At 42.3% G+C, this 13019-nt stretch overlaps 1 long non-coding RNA gene across 1 annotated transcript; it reads right to left on the reverse strand.

Moving 5' to 3' along the window:
* Window positions 1-2745: 2745 nt before the first annotated feature.
* Window positions 2746-12266, reverse strand: LOC310668893. Its single transcript, XR_014506877.1, has 3 exons — window positions 9663-12266; window positions 4505-5250; window positions 2746-4257 (listed from the first exon to the last, which is right to left on the reverse strand). It is a non-coding gene; the product is annotated as an uncharacterized lncRNA (long non-coding RNA).
* Window positions 12267-13019: the final 753 nt, after the last annotated feature.

Genomic DNA, 13019 nt, shown 5'->3' on the forward strand with positions numbered 1-13019 from the left:
AGCATGTCACAACCTTTGCCTGTTTACATGCATTGCAATCTAAAAACCTCTCACAACTTCGAAATTTGCATCCCTCAGTTAGACCTGGGGCTTTTCTGAGATAGGCCCACCCCGTATGCGCAAAACAGCGGTGCCAAACATGGGAACAACCACTGTGGGGCGCTACATTCACACATTGCCCCTTAGCATCTTCGGTGTCCTCTTCTCCTGTGGAAAAAGACAGATTAACTGCAAACAAATTGTCTTTAGCTTGTACTGTATACACGTGTTCCCCATCCTTGTAGAATTCGCACTTGGTACCTGCAAAAGAAATTTGAAAGCCTTCTTTAAGCAAATCATGCACACTTAACAGACAATTAGTCAAACCAGGCACTGCAAAAGCTTTGACTTCTTGCTTAAGAAAAGGACAGTAGAAAAAACCCGTTTCAGTCAGTCTTGTCCTTGAACCGTCCGCAATCATAACATGTTTTTCAGTTTTAACTCTCCTGCGGTTCCGCAAAAGACCAGGAGATGGCACTAACGTATGGGTCGCTCCTGTGTCTATTATGATGGTCAAAGGGTCGTGTTGTTGACATTCCTGGGTCGCCATAGCAACAACCCCCCTCTCACTGCCCCCCTGGCTGGGGTCTGCGTCGGCTTCCTTCACGGTAGCTGTAGATGAAACTCTGTCAGTTGCCATGGAGACTGGCCTTCTCTCGACGTTCCCACACAAGTCCACAGCTCTTATCTTTGCTTGCTCCAGATGGCTGGCCTTGAAGCCTTTAGCTGCATCCAGCTTCCCACGGCAAGGCTTTAGGCGTAAACAACTCTTGGTAGCCTTTGGAGAAAGAGGCGTCTCTGAGCTTTTACTGCTCACTGCCCCCCCACTCCCAGGGCTCCCAGGACGATTTCCTGCACCCCCTCTGGTGGGTCTGGGGCTCTCAACTCTTGGCCCCTCTCCAGGCTCCTCACACAGACGTGTTGCAGCATCCAAACAGCTCTCAGCAGCAGCAACAGCAGCAGCAACATCTGAAACAGTCCTTTCAGGCCCCTCTGGAAGCACAAAGTTCACAGGGCTCTGGCCAGCGCCATCTTGGCTCCTTGCCCCTTCTGGTGTCGCAGCAGCCATTTCTCGACCCTTGCTTTCCACTCCTGCCTCACAAGCCTCTTGGAGTGCTAGCCAAGCTGCTGGAGCCATTGCCCTTCCCTTCTGTTGGCTTATACTCACTCAGCCAAACCGGGTATCCTGGCTGTCAGCTCCTTCCGTCTGAGTCTCTCCGATGTGCCTTTGTAGTCTCGGCAATCGATCTCAGCACACAGCAGCTTCAAAGCCCTTTTCCACACGCTTCGTGTTGACCTCCCATAACCTGTTATTTATTGCGTTCGGTCTCTTCCAATAAATCTCCTCGGACAGATTTATTGTTTAATGGCGCCCGGCACGTTTCCTCTGCGCGGGCCTCTGTAGGTCGTAAAATCATCAGCAGAATTGCGCAGCTTCGCGTGTGATAAGGGATGACACCGGAGACGGCAGCTCCTGTATCTCTAGTTCTTTATTGTTCCGAAAACACATATATACATATATCAGCATCCATTGGAGTGTAGCTGCATTTTCCCAGCTCCTTTCCTCCCTGAGCTGTGCAGTTCAACTAATGCTTTCGCTTTCCCCAGAACACACACAGCATAGCAGGCTGTTTACATCACGTCCTGCCTGATAAGCTCTTCCCTTCAGCTCCGAGGCACAGCAGATTAACTCCTTACTGCTCTCAACACCACTTTGCGTAGAAGGCATTTCGACGAGCCACCACTGAGGGCTGCGGCGAAAAGTGCCCCTTCAGCTGTTCCATTATTGTTTTGTATGGAACAGTAGCGATGTCTTCAGGCACAAGGAGAGCCCAGGCGATTTCAAATGTCTCCTCTCCGCAGACGCTGAAGAATATCGCCCTCTTCTTGGCGTCTTCTTCGTCGGTGACCCCTTTGGCTTCTAGGAGGAAGGTGAAACGGGAGGCGTACGCTTCCCAGTCTCCAGATGCTGGGTTGAATGGCGAGAAGCTGCTGTCGGTTGCCATTCTGTGTTCCTTGTGTCCCGGAGCTGAAGCCTGGATACACGGTGCGAGGCAGCGGTGCGGCAGGTGGTGGTGCTGCGGTGCTGTGTGTGGCAGTCAGCTTAGCGGGATCCCATCCTCGTCGCCAGTGAAATATACTCAGAGTCGCAAAGTGATTTCATGCTCTTTATTCAGCTCATAGCGGTGAGGAGGAATGAATGAATGTCCCCTCAAAGTATCTGCTTTATATACATTATTTACACAATGGGCTGCACATGATTGGCTAATTCCGGAATTCTACTGTAAGCCAATCAGGTTGTGGATTCACTTCTATCTGGAGCATGATTGGGTGGTTCCTGCCAACCAATCATACTGCTGCATTGTTCTAGGACCAATCAGACTGCTGCATTTTGGATCCTATTGTTCTAGGACCAATCAGACTGCGGCAGTTTGGATCCTATTCAACTCAGTACATAACACTTCCTCTATCTTAAAGGCTATCCCATGGAAGATGGAGCAAACTTCTTTTCTGCTGTTCCAGTGCAGGATCTACAGTGGCCATACGTCTGGAATTTTCCGGACATAGCTGGTAATTGGCCATTGGAAACAGTGTTGGCACTGGCTAAATATTAGGAAGAACAAGTAGCTGAGACAAATAAACAAGTAGCTGAAGCATCAGCTAAAATTGACCAAAATACTACAAGTATTAACAATTTGGGACAGAAGGTTAATACTAATATAGAAACTATACAAAAACTGTTACAGGAATCTACTTTGACCTGAAAGACAGCTGAGGAAGCAAAGGAGATAGCAATTGCTGCTGAAGAGAAGATACCACCGATACATAGGCAATTGGAGGACCACAGGTCGATGTTGTCTATGATTGAATTGAAGGAGAAACAAACGAATTTGAGGATCAGGGCCGTACCTGAACTTGAGAAAGACAATCTGATTGACTTTCTTACACGGGAATTTGCAGACTTTTGGAATTTAGACTTGGAGAAGGGAGAATTTAAGATAGTGCATTTAGGCTTGGAAGAGGGGGGAAGAAGAACAAGGTGAGAGACTGTTTGATTACTCTCCGAACAAAAGAGGAGAGAGACAAAATCTTGAGTCTGCACTTCCAGAAGACCCTGGAAATACATCAGTCAAGAGTGGAGATATTTAAAGACACCCCGAAACACCTTTTGGAACTTAGGTCCAACTACGGAGACTTGGCCGCCCTGCTGAGAAGTAATAGGATCATCTTTAGGTGGGAATTTCCCCAAGGCCTATCTTTTAGCTTCAAAGGAAGAAAGATAAAAATAAGATCAGTGGACGACAAAGAAAGATTTTTGAAAGACCACGGTGAAGACTTGCAGAAAGAATCTGGAGAAGAGCTAAGAGCACTAGAGAGAGGAATACTAGACATAGCAAAACCACCTTTTGGACTGCATAGTCCAGAGAAAGTGACACCACCGACGGAACAAGAACAAACACTTGGTGTGGTAGGAGGAAAAGCAAAGTAATCACACCATGGCTCTGCAACTATTAAGTTGGAATTGTAATGGTCTGAACTCCCCTCAGAAAAGGAAAAGAGTTTTTCATTTATTAAAAAAGGAACAATTGGACTTGATTTGTTTACAGGAAACACATGTGATAAGGCTACATAGAAAAATATTGATTAATAAAAGACTGGGTCAGGAGTTTATTTCATCGGACAAAGTTAAAAAAAGAGGAGTAGTGATTTATGCAACGGAGAGCCTATCACCGAAATTTATTTTTAAAGATGACCAAGGAAGGTTTGTGGCAATTGAAATTCAAATACATGGAGAGAAATTTTTGATAGTAGAAGTTTATGCACCAAATGAGGGGAAATATGAATTTTTTAAAAAATTGCATGAGATATTGACAGACTATTTGGATTATAATGTGATTTTGATGGGGGACATGAATGGAGTGGTATCTACAAATATGGACAAGGCACAAAGACAGGTAGTCACCAAGGATGGTAGACTACCGAAAACCTTTTTCGAGATGACAGATAATTTGGACTTAGTTGATATTTGGAGAACAAAGAACCCCTTGGGAAGAGAGGGAACCTTCTTCTCTGAAGCCAAAATGACATGGACAAAAATTGACCAAATATGGGTAACTAGAGGAATGGCACCAAAGACAAGAAAAGTGGAAATCTGCCCCAAAACTTGCTCTGACCATAGTGCCGTGAAGATGGAGATGAACTTAATACCAACTGGCTCTTTTAGATGGAGAAGAAGAAGAAGAAGAGTTTGGATTTGATATCCCGCCTTTCACTCCCTTTAAGGAGTCTCAAAGCGGCTAACATTCTCCTTTCCCTTCCTCCCCCACAACAAACACTCTGTGAGGTGAGTGGGGCTGAGAGACTGTGACTGGCCCAAGGTCACCCAGCAGCTGCATGTGGAGGAGCGGAGACGCGAACCCGGTTACCCAGATTACGTGACTACCGCTCTTAACCACTACACCACACTGGCTCATGGAGGATGAATGACACCTTATTTAGAGATGAAGAAGTGACTAAGAAGGCCCAAAAAACCTTGAGAGACTATTTTGAGATAAACATGAACACCACGGTTGAAAAAAGAGTAATCTGGGACGCAAGTAAAGCGGTTATGAGAGGGTTTCTGATACAACAGAATGCATTAAAGAAGAGAACCCAAAATGAGAAGAAAGATAAAATTTTGGAGAAAATAAAGGAAAGTGAGAAGAAATTGAGAGCAAAACCAAAGTCGCAAGAGATTTTGAGAGAAATAAAGCTATATCAAGTACAATATATGCAAATGGTGAATCAGGAAATAGAATGGAAAATTAAACAAATGAGACAAAAAACATTTGAGTCGGCTAATAAATGTGGGAAATTGTTGGCTTGGCAAATGAAAAAAAGACAAAAATTAAATACTATTACAAATTTAGAAGTGGAAGGAAAGATCATACAGAACCCAGTTGAGATTAGAAACTGTTTCCAGAGGTACTTTAAACAATTATATACACAAGGGCCACAGAAAGAAATTGACATAGATCGATTTTTGAAAATAAATGGATTACAAAGAATCTCCCAAGAAAACAAATTGATGTTGAATTATAAAATAACTGAACAGGAGGTAGAAGGTGCCGTTCAGAATATGCAATTAGGGAAATCTCCAGGACCGGATGGACTGAATTTTAGATACTACAAATCTTTGAAAGAATGGTTAGTACAACCTCTAAAGGAAGTCTGCAATGAAAGAGAGGGGAAAATAGTGGAAGTAAACAGCTGGCTTCGCAAATGGTGTAAACAGGAACGGTTTGGATTCTTAGATCACGGACTGCAGTTTCTTGAAGATGGACTTCTGGCAAGCGATGGGCTGCACCTCACAACGGTTGGGAGGAATGTTTTTGCCAAAAAACTCAGAAACCTCATCAGGAGGGCTTTAAACTGACTAATGTGGGGGAGGGAGACAGTGCTCCTGAAGGTAGGAGTCTATCAATTGATGAAGATGATCATCCAAATGTCATAGACCAAATGGAGCAAACAGCAAGCAGACCTAGTGGTGGGAGGAAAAAATCCTTAAATAAGAGACACGGGGGAATGACTAATGGACTTCAATGTCTGTACACTAATGCACAAAGCATGGGAAATAAACAAGATGAGCTTGAGCTCTTGGTACAGCAAACTAAATATGACATAATAGGCGTCACTGAAACCTGGTGGGATAAGTCCCACGATTGGAATGTAAAAATGGAGGGATACAATCTATTTCAGAGAAACAGACCAGACAAGAAAGGAGGAGGAGTGGCGTTATATGTCAGGGATGTGTATACCTGTGAAGAGATCCAAGATTTAGAACCTCAAAGCCAAAGTGAGAGCATTTGGGTCAAAATTAAGGGAGAGAAGAATAACAGTGACCTCATTGTGGGAGTTTACTATAGATCCCCAAGCCAAACGGAGGACATAGATGATGCCTTCCTGGAACAGATGGCCAAGCATGCAAAAGGAAGGGAGATAGTAGTAATGGGGGACTTCAATTACCCGGATATTTGTTGGATGTCAAACTCAGCCAAGAGCATAAGGTCAAACAGATTCCTCACTGGCCTTGCAGACAACTTCATTGTCCAGAAAGTGGGAGAAGCAACAAGAGGAACAGCCATTTTAGATCTGGTCCTAACCAATGTCGATGACCTGGTTAATGGGGTAGAAGTGGAAGGATCATTAGGCGCGAGTGATCATGCTCTTCTGAAGTTTACTATACAACAGAAAGGAGCAGCCAAGCATACTAGGACTCAATTTCTTGACTTTAAGAAAGCCGACTTCATAAAACTTAGGGAAGTGCTGGGTGAGATCCCATGGACAGTAATACTAAAAGGAAAGGGAGTTCATGATGGCTGGGAGTTTGTTAAGAGGGAGATAGTAAAAGCACAACTTCAGGCAATACCAATGAGACGGAAACATGGAAGGTGCCTAAAGAAGCCAGGTTGGCTATCTAAAGAACTTTTAACTGAGTTAAGATTAAAAAAGGATGTGTACAAAAAATGGAAAAGGGGGGAAACCACCAAAGAGGAATTCAAACAAATAGCCAGCACGTGTAGACACAAAGTCAGAAAAGCTAAAGCACAGAATGAACTCAGGCTTGCTAGAGAGGTTAAAAGCAACAAAAAAGGCTTTTATGGGTATGTCCGTAGCAAAAGGAAGAACAAAGAAACAGTGGGGTCACTCAGAGGAGAAGATGGTGAAATGCAAACAGGGGACACAGAAAGGGCTGAACTCCTCAATGCCTTCTTTGCCTCAGTCTTCTCCGATAAAGAAAACAATGCCCGACCTGAAGAATTTGGAGCAAATAATTCAGCAGAGAAAACACAGCCTAGAATAACTAAGGAGATAGTACAAGAATACTTGGCTAGTTTAGATGTATTCAAGTCTCCAGGGCCAGATGAACTGCATCCAAGAGTATTAAAAGAACTGGCAGATGTGACCTCAGAACCACTGGCAACCATCTTTGAGAATTCCTGGAGAACAGGCGAAGTCCCAGCAGACTGGAGGAGGGCAAATGTTGTCCCTATTTTCAAAAAGGGGAAAAGAGAGGACCCAAATAATTACCGCCCAGTCAGTCTGACATCAATACCAGGGAAGATTCTGGAGCAGATCATTAAGCAAACAATCTGTGAGCACCTAGAAAGGAATGCTGTGATCACCAATAGTCAGCATGGATTTCTGAAAAATAAGTCATGTCAGACGAACCTGATCTCATTTTTTGACAGAATTACAAGCCTGGTAGATGAAGGGAACGCAGTGGATGTAGCCTACCTTGATTTCAGCAAGGCATTTGACAAGGTGCCCCATGATATTCTTGTAAAGAAGCTGGTAAAATGCGGTCTTGACTATGCTACCACTCAGTGGATTTGTAACTGGCTGACTGACCGGACCCAAAGGGTGCTCATCAATGGTTCCTCTTCATCCTGGAGAAGAGTGACTAGTGGGGTGCCACAGGGTTCTGTCTTGGGCCCGGTCTTATTCAACATCTTTATCAACGACTTGGATGATGGACTCAAGGGCATCCTGATCAAATTTGCAGATGACACCAAACTGGGAGGGGTGGCTAACACCCCAGAGGACAGGATCACACTTCAAAACGACAATCTTGCCCTACAAGCTGAGGTAGCCCAGTTACGAAAGAACTACAAATTATTACTTAAAAGCAAGAAACAAATATATTATGAACAACAGTGGAAAGAATTGGGAGATGCAGCACTTCAGAAGGACTCACGAAAATTTTGGCATCTGGCTGCCCAAGGCACAAATGGGCTGGGCTACTCGTTAGAAGCATCTGTCCAAGGAAAAGATTGGGTGACATATTTTACAGAAATATATGGCCCCTGTCCTGACCCACCCCCACAAGTTTACTATACTCAGTTATCAGAACTGCCAGAATGGCCAGACGTCACACCCAATCAGATTAAGAGGCTAATCGCAAGCCAACTAGCTAATAAAGCTCCAGGAGAAGACATGATCCCAATGGAGATCTATAAGATAAGACCTGATTTCTGGTCACCCATATTTGCAAAATTGTTTTCATACATTAACAGCTCAGGTCGTATAACTGAAGGGTGGAAGTTGAGTATAATTGCCCCAATATATAAAAAGGGCGATAAGAAAAACCCTGCCAATTATAGACCCATTAGTTTGTTAGATGTAGCCTCCAAACTATATGCCAGGCTCCTCCTTGGGAGACTAGAAGAATGGGCAGATACAAATAAGGTGATATCTGAAGTCCAGGCAGGTTTCCAAAGAGGGAAATCCACATTGGACCAGTGCTTTGTGCTGAACTTTCTGTTATGTAAATACATCCATAATTTGAAGCAAAAATTATATGTTGCTTTTATCGATCTAAAGTCAGCTTTTGATACGGTCCCAAGACACGCATTGTGGCAAAAATTGGAAAAGACAAATATAGACCTACGTCTATTATTTCTCATCAAAACATTATATACTGACACATCAATACAAGTAAAGGTGGATCTGGCTGGCCATCTCACCACTAGAATTAAGACCACTACTGGAGTCAAACAGGGAAGTAAAGAAAGCTGGTAAAATGCGGTCTTGACTATTCTACCACTCAGTGGATTTGTAAGTGGCTGACTGACCGGACCCAAAGGGTGCTCATCAATGGTTCCTCTTCATCCTGGAGAAGAGTGACTAGTGGGGTGCCACAGGGTTCTGTCTTGGGCCCAGTCTTATTCAACATCTTTATCAACGACTTAGATGATGGACTCAAGGGCATCCTGATCAAATTTGCAGATGACACCAAACTGGGAGGGGTGGCTAACACCCCAGAGGACAGGATCACACTTCAAAACGACCTTGACAGATTAGAGAACTGGGCCAAAACAAACAAGATGAATTTTAACAGGGAGAAATGTAAAGTATTGCACTTGGGCAAAAAAAATGAGAGGCACAAATACAAGATGGGTGACAGCTGGCTTGAGAGCAGTACATGTGAAAAGGATCTAGGAGTCTTGGTTGACCACAAACTTGACATGAGCCAACAGTGTGACGCGGCAGCTAAAAAAGCCAATGCAATTCTGGGCTGCATCAAGAGGAGTATAGCATCTAGATCAAGGGAAGTAATAGTGCCACTGTATTCTGCTCTGGTCAGACCTCACCTGGAGTACTGTGTCCAGTTCTGGGCACCACAGTTCAAGAAGGACACTGACAAACTGGAACGTGTCCAGAGGAGGGCAACCAAAATGGTCAAAGGCCTGGAAACGATGCCTTATGAGGAACGGCTAAGGGAGCTGGGCATGTTTAGCCTGGAGAAGAGGAGGTTAAGGGGTGATATGATAGCCATGTTCAAATATATAAAAGGATGTCACATAGAGGAGGGAGAAAGGTTGTTTTCTGCTGCTCCAGAGAAGCGGACACGGAGCAATGGATCCAAACTACAAGAAAGAAGATTCCACCTAAACATTAGGAAGAACTTCCTGACAGTAAGAGCTGTTCGACAGTGGAATGTGCTGCCAAGGAGTGTGGTGGAGTCTCCTTCTTTGGAGGTCTTTAAGCAGAGGCTTGACAACCATATGTCAGGAGTGCTCTGATGGTGTTTCCTGCTTGGCAGGGGGTTGGACTCGATGGCCCTTGTGGTCTCTTCCAACTCTATGATTCTATGAAATATTGGAAGGGAAAAGGGCACCAGAGTCGTGGAAAGAAGCGTATATCACACTTATACCAAAAACAGAGACTGAAAAGATGCAGCTTAAGAACTACCGCCCCATATCATTGCTAAATGTGGATTATAAAATCTTTGCAGATATTTTGGCTAAAAGACTAAAAAAAGTACTAGTAGAAGAGATTCATAAAGATCAAGCAGGCTTTCTCCCGGGCAGACATTTAACTGATAATATGAGAAACATAATTAATATTTTAGAATTTCTACAAGAGAAGATTAATACCAAGGCAGTTTTGATATTCGTGGACGCGGAGAAAGCCTTTGACAATATTTCTTGGAGTTTTATGAAGCAGAATCTACAGGGGATGGGGGTAGGACAAGGCTTTGAAAATGGTATAAGTGCAATTTATTCTGAACAAAAGGCTAAATTAATTGTAAATAATGTTGTGACGGAGGAATTCAAGATAGAAAAAGGAACACAAGGCTGCCCAATTTCCCCATTGCTTTTTATATCGGTCCTGGAGGTTCTGTTGAACATGATTAGAAGGGACCAATTGGTTAAAGGTATACAGGTCGGAGCTAAACAGTACAAATTGAGAGCATTTGCAGATGATTTAGTACTGACATTACAGGAGCCAGAATCTAGTACCAAAAGAGTTTTGGAATTAATTCAAGAATTTGGTCAGGTTGCAAGATTTAAATTGAATAAGTTTAAAACAAAGGTTTTAGAAAAAAAAATTAACAGTGAATGAGAGAGAGAGGTTTCAGAATGAGACAGGTTTAACAGTGGTTAAGAAAGTGAAATATTTGGGGATTAATATGACAGCTAAAAATGGGAATTTATTTAAAGACAATTATGAAAAATGCTGGACGGAAGTGAAAAAAGATTTAGAAATTTGGTCAAATTTGAAGCTTTCACTGCTAGGCCGTATTGCTGCGATAAAAATGAATGTATTGCCTAGAATGTTGTTTTTGTTTCAAACATTGCAAGTCATGGATAAAATGGATTGTTTCAAGAAGTGGCAGAGAGACATTTCTAGATTTGTCTGGCAGGGCAAGAAGCCTAGAATAAAATTTAAAATATTAACGGATGCAAAGGAAAGAGGTGGATTTGCTCTGCCAGACCTCAAACTGTATTATGAATCAGCAGCTTTCTGCTGGCTGAAAGAATGGCTGCTTCTTGAAAACACAGACATTTTGGATCTAGAAGGTTTTAATAATGCATTTAGATGGCATGCATATTTGTGGTATGATAAGGTCAAAGTGCATAAAGCATTTAAAAATCTTATTGTCAGGAAAGCATTGTTTAATGTCTGGATAAGATATAAAGACCTACTTGAAAATAAAACCCCAAGGTGGCTGTCACCGATGGAAGCGAAGGCTCTGAAAAAGCTCAATATGGAGGCCAAATGGCCGAAATATTGGGAAATCTTGGAACAAGAGGGAGATAAATTGAAATTGCAGAGTTTTGAAAAACTAAAAAACAAAGTGCGAGATTGCCTTCATTATTATCAGATAATGGAGGCATATAAATTGGATAAGAAAATTGGCTTCCAGATGGAAAAATCAAAATTGGAAACAGAATTGTTAGAACCCAAAACTAAGATCTTCTCAAAAATGTATAACTTGCTGCTGAAATGGAATACTCAGGATGAAACAGTAAAATCTGCTATGATTAAATGGGCACAAGATGTTGGACATAATATAATGATGGCTGACTGGGAACAGTTATGGACCACAGGTATGAAATTTACGGCATGTAATGCCTTAAGAGAGAATATTATGAAAATGATATACAGGTGGTACATGACACCAGTCAAGCTAGCAAAAATCTATCATTTGCCCGATAATAAATGCTGGAAATGTAAAGAAACTGAAGGTACTTTTTTTCACCTTTGGTGGACATGCCTAAGGATTAAGGCTTTCTGGGAGATGATTTACAATGAAATGAAAAAGGTATTTAAATATACCTTTCTGAAGAAACCAGAGGCCTTCCTCCTGGGCATGGTTGGCCAATTGGTGTTAAAGAAGGATAGAACTTTCTTTATGTATGCTACAACGGCAGCAAGAATACTTATCGCGAAGTATTGGAAGACACAAGAATTACCCACTCTGGAAGAATGGCAGATGAAGGTGATGGACTATATGGTATTGGCGGAAATGACCGGCAGAATCCGAGACTAGGGAGAAGGGTCAGTGGAAGAAGATTGGAAGAAATGTAAAGACTACTTACAGAAACATTGTAAAATTAATGAATGTTAGAATGAACTTGGATTGAAGTTAAGTGGGATTTTTTAGCAGCAATGTTAAGGAATATGTAAAAATGGATTGCTAACAGGTGATAATTTAAAGCTATAATATGTTAAGACAAAAGATTAAGATAAAATTAAAGAGGGAAAGGATTTGCTGAATTAACCAATTGAACTGGAATGCAAGAAAGGGAGGTGTGAGGAGGTCAGGGAAACAAGTAAATGAAAGATATGATATGCAAAGATTGATTTGCTTTTAACTGTTTCTATTTTGTATTTTCTTCTTCTTTTTACTCCTTTTTATTTTTTTTATTTTTTTTTCTAATTTTTGTAATATATTGAAAACTTTAATAAATATCTTAAAAAAAATATATTAGGAAGAACGTTGCGATGATAAGAGCTGTTCAACAGTGGAATGGATTCCCTTGGAAGGTGGCAGACTCTCCTTCCTTGGAAATTTTAAAGCAGAGGTTGGAAGGCCACCTGGGTGCTTCCTGGATGCTTCTGTTGGCATTCCTGCAATACAGGGGGTTGAACTGGATTAAACTTGAGGGATTCTAAGGAGAGAGAATACCAGCTAGATGACCTAGTATTAGGTCTGACACTGTATATGATGTCTTAATGTGTTTTGGTGTTTTAGTGTGTTTTTAATATTCTGTTGGGAGCCGCCCAGAGTGGTTAGGAAAACCCAGCCAAATAAATAAATTATTATTATTATTATTATTATTATTATTATTATTATTATTATTATTATTATTAATAAGGCTCAAGCCTTGTTGAGGCAGAGATGCAAGAGGGCATCAGACGAGAGCATTAGAGGAGGGAGGAAAGGAAGGAAAGGAAAGGAAGGAAAGAGGGACAGAGGCCAGGGTTGCCCACCTGATCATCCTTCAAGGCACCCCAGGGTGCCACGGCACACTGGTTGAAAACCACTGGCATAGAGCAACCTCTTACATGTAGATTCCCTCTGGGATGTAAACCGATTTGGCTCGTACATGACGTTGGTGCTGTCCCTGTGGAATTTTGTCCTCAAACAGCTTTCACAAGTGCTTCCACAGCTACCATGCCCCTGTTAGGATATTGATGTTCCGTTT

This window comes from Podarcis tiliguerta (genome assembly GCF_965153285.1).
Source record: "Podarcis tiliguerta genome assembly, chromosome: W".
NCBI lineage: Eukaryota > Metazoa > Chordata > Lepidosauria > Squamata > Lacertidae > Podarcis > Podarcis tiliguerta.